Source organism: Gorilla gorilla, chromosome Y (assembly GCF_029281585.2).
Source record: "Gorilla gorilla gorilla isolate KB3781 chromosome Y, NHGRI_mGorGor1-v2.1_pri, whole genome shotgun sequence".
Lineage (NCBI taxonomy): Eukaryota > Metazoa > Chordata > Mammalia > Primates > Hominidae > Gorilla > Gorilla gorilla.
The window spans coordinates 46,962,695-46,971,606 of record NC_073248.2 but is presented as its reverse complement, the minus strand read 5'-3'; the positions used below and the strand labels follow the sequence as shown (position 1 = coordinate 46,971,606).

General features: G+C 47.5%; 1 pseudogene; it reads left to right on the top strand.

Moving 5' to 3' along the window:
- The first annotated feature begins 7,165 nt into the window (after positions 1 to 7,165).
- Positions 7,166 to 8,703, top strand: LOC134757951 (N-lysine methyltransferase KMT5A-like; annotated as a pseudogene).
- Positions 8,704 to 8,912: the final 209 nt, after the last annotated feature.

Sequence of the window (8,912 nt, the reverse complement as noted above, 5' to 3'; positions counted from 1 at the left end):
CAAATGCCGTCAGACAACAACTGGCTATCAAGGAAAGGAAATACAAGTGTCCACTGCATGATTCTTAAAACTTCCTATTGATTTGCAATGTCTCTAAATGAAGAGGTGGGAAAGGGGGAAGTGATGCTAAGGGCTCCATGCACACTTTTCTTTTTCCCTCACGTCTGCTCAGGCAGCATGGGCACATAGCCCACAGGTCCTCAGCACTCACCTGGCTGCAGCAGCCTGATCACAAGCAGGCTGGAGGTCCTCTCCGCCAGTTGCGTCCAGGTGTTGTTGTAGTTCTTCCGCCACAGCTCTGCCACACACTGGTACTTGCCTGCTTCCGTGTCACTGGCTCGGCTGATGCTTAGGCGGACGTTGTTGCTGGACTCAGCCTTCTCGGTGGCAGTTCGGGTTCGGAAGCTTGAGGACCTGTCCCCCCACTGGACCCCTCCGTCCCGGATGAAGGTCACCAAGTCATGGAACTCCACCGTGCCCACCGGCTGGAACCGCCATGTCACTGACACGGGGACCTGGGCAGGGTAGTGGGGTTTGATGATACACTGCAAGTCAAAGGAGTCGCTGTAGGTCACCCCAGGTGTCCGGGAGATGGCTGTGACTGCGAAGCCCATTTCTGGAGAGAGAGCAGAGAGATTCAACCAGAGGAGGCATGTGGCTTTCTCAGGGCAGTATGACATCAGCAATGGGGCAGCTGGCAAAGCAAGCAGTGTGGAGCAGAGTCTCTCAGGGCCCCTTTTGAGTTCTCAGGCTAGTGTTGCTTTTAGTATCCTGCTGAGGCCCGGTCCAAGAGTTTCCAAGACTCCAAAGAAAGGCCCACCACAATTCCCCCTGAACAGCACTAGCCTAACCCTTCCCAATGAGATCCTCGTGCATTTGCTCCTCCCCTGGAATTAGACATCACAATCCTCTCAGGGACTGATTGCATGTAGGCAGGGTTGCTCCTAGAAATCTTGAGATTCCATGAGAAAACAGGAAAAGAAAACCCCAAAGCCAATTTCCTCCATTGCACAGGAGGAAAACACAACCACACAGCCCCAACACCTCTTTTCCTGGTCCCTTAGTGCACTGGTGCCGAGAAGGGAAGCAGATGGAGTCGGCCTCCAGTCCCTTTCTCACATCCCTCATGAAATCCAAGAACAGAGCAGGTGGGGACCTCCAGTGGGGTGGGACAATTGTCCTAAATGCAGGGTTCTGCAGTCTCAGTGGCTGTGGGTCTCTCAATATTCCTTATTGAATGGGCAGCACTGCTAAGCTCTAATACTGACTCCTCAATATGAGTACCTCAGAGTTCCTTCAGCCTGGAAATACTGTTTAATATTCATACATTGATCACAATCATAAAGCTAACAGTAGCCAGTATTTATTGAGCACTATCTAGGTGCAAGCATGGTGCCAACTGCTTTGCTGTCATCATGCTCCACTGAATCCCCAAAACAACCTTGTAGAACAGGCAGGCTTGTCATCTCTTCCTGCAGATGTAGAAACTGATGCAGAGAGAGGTTAGATAAATTGCCCAATATCAAGCATTTGGTAAGTCAATGACAGAGTTAGTCTCCAACCACATGTAACTGATTCCAGGGGCCTTTTTAGGTTACTTTACCCATGGAAAGCATAACACAGTGGTTAAAGGTCTAGACTCTGGAGCCAGCAGCCAAGCCTTTGATACTTCCCAGCTGAGTGACATTAAAGTTACTTAACTTCTCTCTGCCTCTGTTTTCCAATCTGTAAAATGAGTCTCTGTGAAGATTAAATAAATCAGTGTTTATAAATATTACAAATAGTACCTGGCACATGAGATATACTATATTTTATTAAATATTTTGTTAAAAAATGAAATAGAAATTTTAAAAAAGTACTTTAAACACTGTAATGTGAAAGACTGGACACAGGATGAATCTTTTGGCTTTCTATGGGGAGGTTAAGTTGGCAAATAGGTAGGTACAATTTGCTGAAAACTCTGGACCTTTGATTTGGATTTCATGGGCTATCTCTACATACCCTTTAAAAAGGTTTATGACACGGAGGCCCATCCTTAAACATGAAGCATCTCTGACAGTCACTGTGCATCTGTGTGTAGTAGGTGTTGCATGAGGGTGGTGTAGGACAGAACCTCAGGGTCAGAACCCACACCAGGTGCTCCTGGCCTCACACCTGAAGGGGAGAGAGCTTCCCCAAGCAAATGACTTTGTCTAGTCCTGACACAGACACATGCCACAGTCACAGAGCACCAACCTCACTAACTCTAATCACTCATTGGACATTCCTAACCTTCCAGGATGGTTAAAAAAAAAAACACCAGTACTGGACATCCAAAAGTTGTCCCCCAAGTTCCACCTCACTGGGTCCACATAGTTGCTGAGTATGGACACAGGAACTGAGCTGATCAGGAAACGCAATCACTGGAGGAAGTTTCTGAGACAGAAATCTGAGCCATATAATTACTGCAAAAAGCAGGTCCATCTTTAGGATTAAGCTTTAGAAAACAAATGCAATTCTAATCTCAGAGGGGTAAGAAAATGGAGGACTCTGTCAAGGACAAAAACCACTCGGGGCTGCCGTCTTTACTGGAAGTATCCAAAAGCACCACCATCCCGACCTGCAAGGAAGGTGGTGACACAGTCCCAGGGAGTGGGACATAAAGTTGCTGAGGTCAACCGATGTCTCCTGATAAACAGGAAGACCTGACATAACAAATTTCTTTCCCAGCAAAGTCACAGACTGGTCATTTAAAATCTAATATACTGATTATATCCAGGCAGATAAATGTTGATAGAAGCCTCTTTACCCCAATGAGAAGCAAATCTAATCTTCCTTGGTTTTAGCAAATCTCAAGGTATCTTTTCATTCCATGCTAATGAGGGAATAGCTTTGTTAGGTATGGGCCCCATCAGGTAGTAGAAACTTCTAGCCTTAGGCAAAGTATTTAATGTGTCTCAGTCTCAGTTTCCTCCATAAAATGAAAGTGTCTGTCACTTGGCTAGGTGGGGATTCAATGGAACAACTAAGCTTAAGTGTTAAGGATTAGCCAGGAACATAGTAAATGCTAAATAAATGACAACAGATAATTTTATACCCTTCTCTGCTCTCTTTCAGGAAGGCTGGCCCCTGAGCAGCAGGGCAGGAAAGACATGCCACACAGTGCTCAGCCACTCTGCTCTCTTTAAGGCCAGGCTGGCGGTGGCCATGCTCCTCCACCTGGGGCCACCACTATGGCTGGGTGACTTCACTAACCTGGATGGAGTTCTGATAACATCACTCTCTCCCAGCCAGACTAGGAGTAGTCACAGCTTCCAGCTATTGCTATCCCTCAGGAGCCCCATCATCCACTGTGGGTCCCTTAGTCCCTGCTAGCACTATCTTAATTAATTAAACCCTTATAAGAAACAAAATAGATATAAAGGAAAGTACTTCAAACTGTATAGGTAAAAGATTGGCCATAGTTTCCTGCTAGAACTCTGACAGACAAAAGTCAGGATAAGGTGTTTGACACTGAAGCTGTCTCCATGCCAGACCCACTGCCAGTCCCACCACTCACTCACCAAGAGCTATGATGGAGATGGGAGTGCTGGCCCCACGCTCCCCAACAATCTGCCACTCGCCATCCACCACCCGCACCCATTCAGTCACATGGCATTCATACTGGCCCTCATCCTCCTTCTTGCTGTTGAAGATGCCCAGGCTGAATGAGTTGGGCTGCACCTGCTCCATCTGGACGCTCCCAAAGCTGCTGCGCTCCCAGTAGGACGAGCCTGGCTGCACGGTGCCATCCCGGTCTAGCCACATGATATTGCTGCAGCGGTTCTGCCTGTCCACAAGCTGCCAAATGACAGAGAAGCGACCCTGCAGCCTGCCTGCCATGCGGATGCTGCAGGAGAAGTGCAGGTCCTCGCCCTCAAGGATGACGCTGGCATTGCTGGCCACCTCCACGGAGATGCTGCTCTCTAGGAAGAGGGAGAGAGAAACACCCTGGAGGCTTTATGGTCTCCACAGCGCCCTCCCCATAGAGGAAACAGGAGGAGGGGTGCAAATGGAATCATATTCAGGTACGGTGAGCCTCAGAAGGTCAAAAACACTCTGACCCTAGCTGATGTAAGCCCTGGCTGGTTCTGGGCATTGCTCCCTGTGGTTTTAGATCTGATAATCTAGGATGTTCTTTGCTGTGTGCAGAGAACTGTGATAACGAGGTTCTAAGACCTGAGCCTGAATAAGAACCTAAGAAATACAACATAGTGGCATGATGATTAGGGCATAAAACAATTTATTGGGTAATCTATTCAGCTGGAGTTCAGGGTTTTTCAAGTTGAATTTTCAGCAAGAAGAGTAACTCCAAAATCCTACTTCACTTCCCTCTTCCTACCATTCGATACTACAGCAGTCAAATAAAAGCTGAACATCCATAATGTGCCATTTCAGTCCTTCAGGACAATTTAGGAAATATGAAAAAAAAAACTGACAGTAAGTATTTGGATGATAACGTGTGCTTAAGTGTGGGTAATAAGGGAGCACAGATGGTCTAGTTTCGCAGAGTGCGTGAGGAGCAGGCTTTCATTCTTTCATTAACACACAGGAATAAAACAAAGCCAGCAGCTCGTCATCCACCACTCTCCCACCTGTCCAGTCAGCCCTGGGGCTCCTTTGCTCTCTTTCTAGAAACATTTGGCCAATCAAAAGTTTGGGATAAGGATTCCACTCCCCTGTCTCATCTAGCCTCTGCTGCTCACTTAACTATCTGAATTTACTCAATCAAATTATTTAAACTCGACATGCCTCAGCCTCTTCTTCTGTAAGACAGGTAGAGAGCCACCTTTAATTGTAGAATTCTTTAAATATTAAAAAGTAAATGAGATGATGCATATAGATTCACCTAACACATAGTAGGTTTTCAAAAACTGGTCATCATGATCATGATTAATTTTACTATTCCACATAACTCTTTGTTTTTATAAACATCACAGATAGCCTAATATGTTTTAATTATGCATGTAGTATTTTGTATAATTATCTATATTGAGTTCAGAAGGTCTGTAAGTATTAAAGAACACAAAGTAACTAATTTGGCTCCAATTTTTGGGTACCACCCACATTAAATACATGCAATAATTTAAACCAATTAATTAAATCAAATCCCAGATTTTAAGAGGCACACCCAATTACCAAGAGAAAACACACACATACATATAACAATGCATTTGAATCAAATCTTTTCTCTCCTTTGTTTCCCCAACAAGCAGAAACAAAGACGAGCACTGAGCCTCAAAATGTAGCTCTTATTATAGTGAGGATGCCTGCTAGCCATTCTGGATGTGCTTGTTTTATGTGAAAAATAAAAGGTCTGGATGGGGCAGGGAATAGCAATTTTCCCAGGAGGGCAACCTCCCCCAGGAGTCATACCAGGATGATTCTTAGAGATAATCAGGCTCCTGAACAGTCACCATCTATAGCACTAATGGTTAAGGGGATGCATTTGGAGACTTCCTAACTCTGTAATCCTGTGGTTCTTCCTTAACCTACCGAAGCTCCAATTTCTCATGTGAAAAATGGAGATACTAATAGTGCCTACTTCTTAGGGCATGACATTGACAGGATTAGATGAGGTAATTATTTTTCATCATCATTAATAACAACAATATTCCTCTTTAGATTAAAGACTCATCCCCACTGTTGCCAATTCAAAATAAGGGATTAAAAGGGCAACTGCAGCATCAAGGAAGAAAATCCTTCCACTTGTCTTAAGCATGAGAATGACTTGCAGGACCTCACTCTCATCCCCTACTGTCATCTCAGCGGACGCTTACGCAAGTCCTAGCTCATTTATTGAAAGGGCTACTGTTTGGTGGTGCTCTGTTGCTTGAGCAAGCCTGGAAACCCACATAGTTAGAATGTGGGGCTACAAGAAGAAATGCTATTTTATTACAGCAGCTGAGGCAAAGGCAACTACAGACCTGGTGCCTCACTGCCCACTAACACTATTTACAAGAATTTCCAGGCCTGAGAAAAGGCAGCCGACAATTTTAAACTCTCTGGATTAAGTGAAAACTAGGACAGAACTAATAAAAATCTGGGTACACATTCGCAAATTAAATTTCAAATCAGGAAGTTGATGGTGTAGCACAGGCTAAGCGCAGGGCGGTGGGTGTGGAGTTAGAAGCAAATATTTCCTAATGCAATGCAAGCTCAACCACTAACTGAACAATCAGCTCTGTCACTTCCTGTGTGGTGCTCTGATTTCTTCATTCATTAGATGGATATCATATTGGCCTCTACGAGGATTTGAGAGGTGGGAGCGGAGAAGGAGATGATATATGCAGAAGCACTTTGGTCTCTTAGGAGGAAAAGCGCCATTAAAATCCAAGGCATTATCACCATTACCGATGTGATTGTTGTTGTTCTTCAGCCGACTTACCCAAGTGGCCTTGGGACAGGATCTGGTGGTGCTGGGGGATTTTAACTACCCAGTTATCTGCTGGAAAAGCAATATAGCAGGCCACAGATCATCAAACAAGTTCTCAGAAGGGGTTGGGGGAAATCTTAGTACAAAAAATATAGGAAGTAAACAGCTTGGCTGCCCTTCACTTGATCCTTAGAAAACAATGAGGAATTAGTTGCAGATTTAAAAGTAGAGAGTCCGTGGTTAAGGCAAGCACAGACTGACAGGAAAATAGTAAAGACAGTGGGCATTCAATTCAATAATTTCAGTTGTACAGTATTCAGCGAGCACCTACTCTATGCAAAGCACCATGCTAGGCATTGCAGGACGGAAAAGGCTAAGAAACAAAAGAATTTCAAGATAATTAGGTGGAGCAGGCGGGCGGGCTGCTGAGGACGCACCGCCTGCGCTTCCCTCCCTGCGTGCCTCACCCCGGGCGGCCCGGGGCTGCCGCGGTGCGCGGGTGCGGGGCCCTGCCTTGCCGGCCATGGGGGAAGGGGGCGCCGTGGGGCGCCGCCGGCCCTTCCCCGGGGCGCCGCGGCAGCGCTGGTGGCCGCGGCAGCAGCAGCAGCAGCAGCGGCAGCGGCAGCGGTGGTGGCCGGGCAGCGGCGGCGGCTAGGGCGCGGGGCGCGCTGCCATGGGCCTGGCCGGGCTGCAGGCAGGAAGACGTCCAAGCCCCGCGCGGTGGAGGTGGAGGCGGTGGCGGAGGCGGCGGCGGCGGCGGTGGCGGCGGCTGCGGCGGCAGCGACGGCCCCGGGCCCGGAGATGGTGGAGCGGAGGGGCCTGGGGAGGCCCCGCACCGACGGGGAGAACGTATTTACCGGGCAGTCAAAGATCTATTCCTACATGAGCCCGAACAAATGCTCTGGAATGCGTTTCCCCCTTCAGGAAGAGAACTCAGTTACACATCACGAAGTCAAATGCCAGGGGAAACCATTAGCCGGAATCTACAGGAAACGAGAAGAGAAAAGAAATGCTGGGAACGCAGTACGGAGCGCCATGAAGTCCGAGGAACAGAAGATCAAAGACGCCAGGAGAGGTCCCCTGGTACCTTTTCCAAACCAAAAATCTGAAGCAGCAGAACCTCCAAAAACTCCACCCTCATCTTGTGATTCCACCAATGCAGCCATCGCCAAGCAAGCCCTGAAAAAAGCCCATCAAGGGCAAACAGGACCCCCGAAAAAAAGCTCAAGGAAAAACGCAACAGAATCACAAACTTACGGATTTCTACCCTGTCCGAAGGAGCTCCAGGAAGAGCAAAGCCGAGCTGCAGTCTGAAGAAAGGGAAAGAATAGATGAATTGATTGAAAGTGGGAAGGAAGAAGGAATGAAGATTGACCTCATCGATGGCAAAGGCAGGGGTGTGATTGCCACCAAGCAGTTCTCCCGGGGTGACTTTGTGGTGGAATACCACGGGGACCTCATCGAGATCACCGACGCCAAGAAACGGGAGGCTCTGTACGCACAGGACCCTTCCACGGGCTGCTACATGTACTATTGTCAGTATCTGAGCAAAACCTACTGCGTGGATGCAACTAGAGAGACAAATCGCCTAGGAAGACCGATCAATCACAGCAAATGTGGGAACTGCCAAACCAAACTGTACGACATCGACGGCGTACCTCACCTCATCCTCATCGCCTCCCGAGACATGGCGGCTGGGGAGGAGCTCCTGTATGACTATGGGGACCGCAGCAAGGCTTCCATTGAAGCCCACCCGTGGCTGAAGCATTAACCGGTGGGCCCCGCGCCCTCCCCGCCCCACTTTCCCTTCTTCAAAGGACAAAGTGCCCTCAAAGGGAATTGAATTTTTTTTTACACACTTAATCTTAGCGGATTACTTCAGATGTTTTTAAAAAGTATATTAAGATGCCTTTTCACTGTAGTATTTAAATATCTGTTACAGGTTTCCAAGGTGGACTTGAACAGATGGCCTTATATTACCAAAACTTTTATATTCTAGTTGTTTTTGTACTTTTTTTTCATACAAGCCGAACGTTTGTGCTTCCCGTGCATGCAGTCAAAGACTCAGCACAGGTTTTAGAGGAAATAGTCAAACATGAACTAGGAAGCTAGGTGAGTCTCCTTTCTCCAGTGGAAGAGCCAGGACCTTCCCCCTGCACCCCCGACATCCAGGGACGGGGTGTGAGGAAGACGTTGCCTCCCAATGGCCTGGACGGGATGTTTCCAAGCTCTTGTTCTCCTAACGTCTCGACAGGCGCTCACTGAAGTGTATGAATATTTTTTAAAAAGGTTTTTGCAGTAAGCTAGTCTTCCCCTCTGTTTTCTCAAAAGCTTACTGAGCCCTTGGCCCCAAGCACAGGCCGGGCATAGATTTCCTCTTCCACAAGCTACCGCTTTTCTGGGCACCTTGAAGCATCAGGGTGCGAAATCAAACTAGATATGGGCAGGGAGAGTGTTGCTTACCTGCCCTGCTGGGGCGGGGTTTCCTGAAACTGGGTTAATTCTTTGTAGAAGTGTG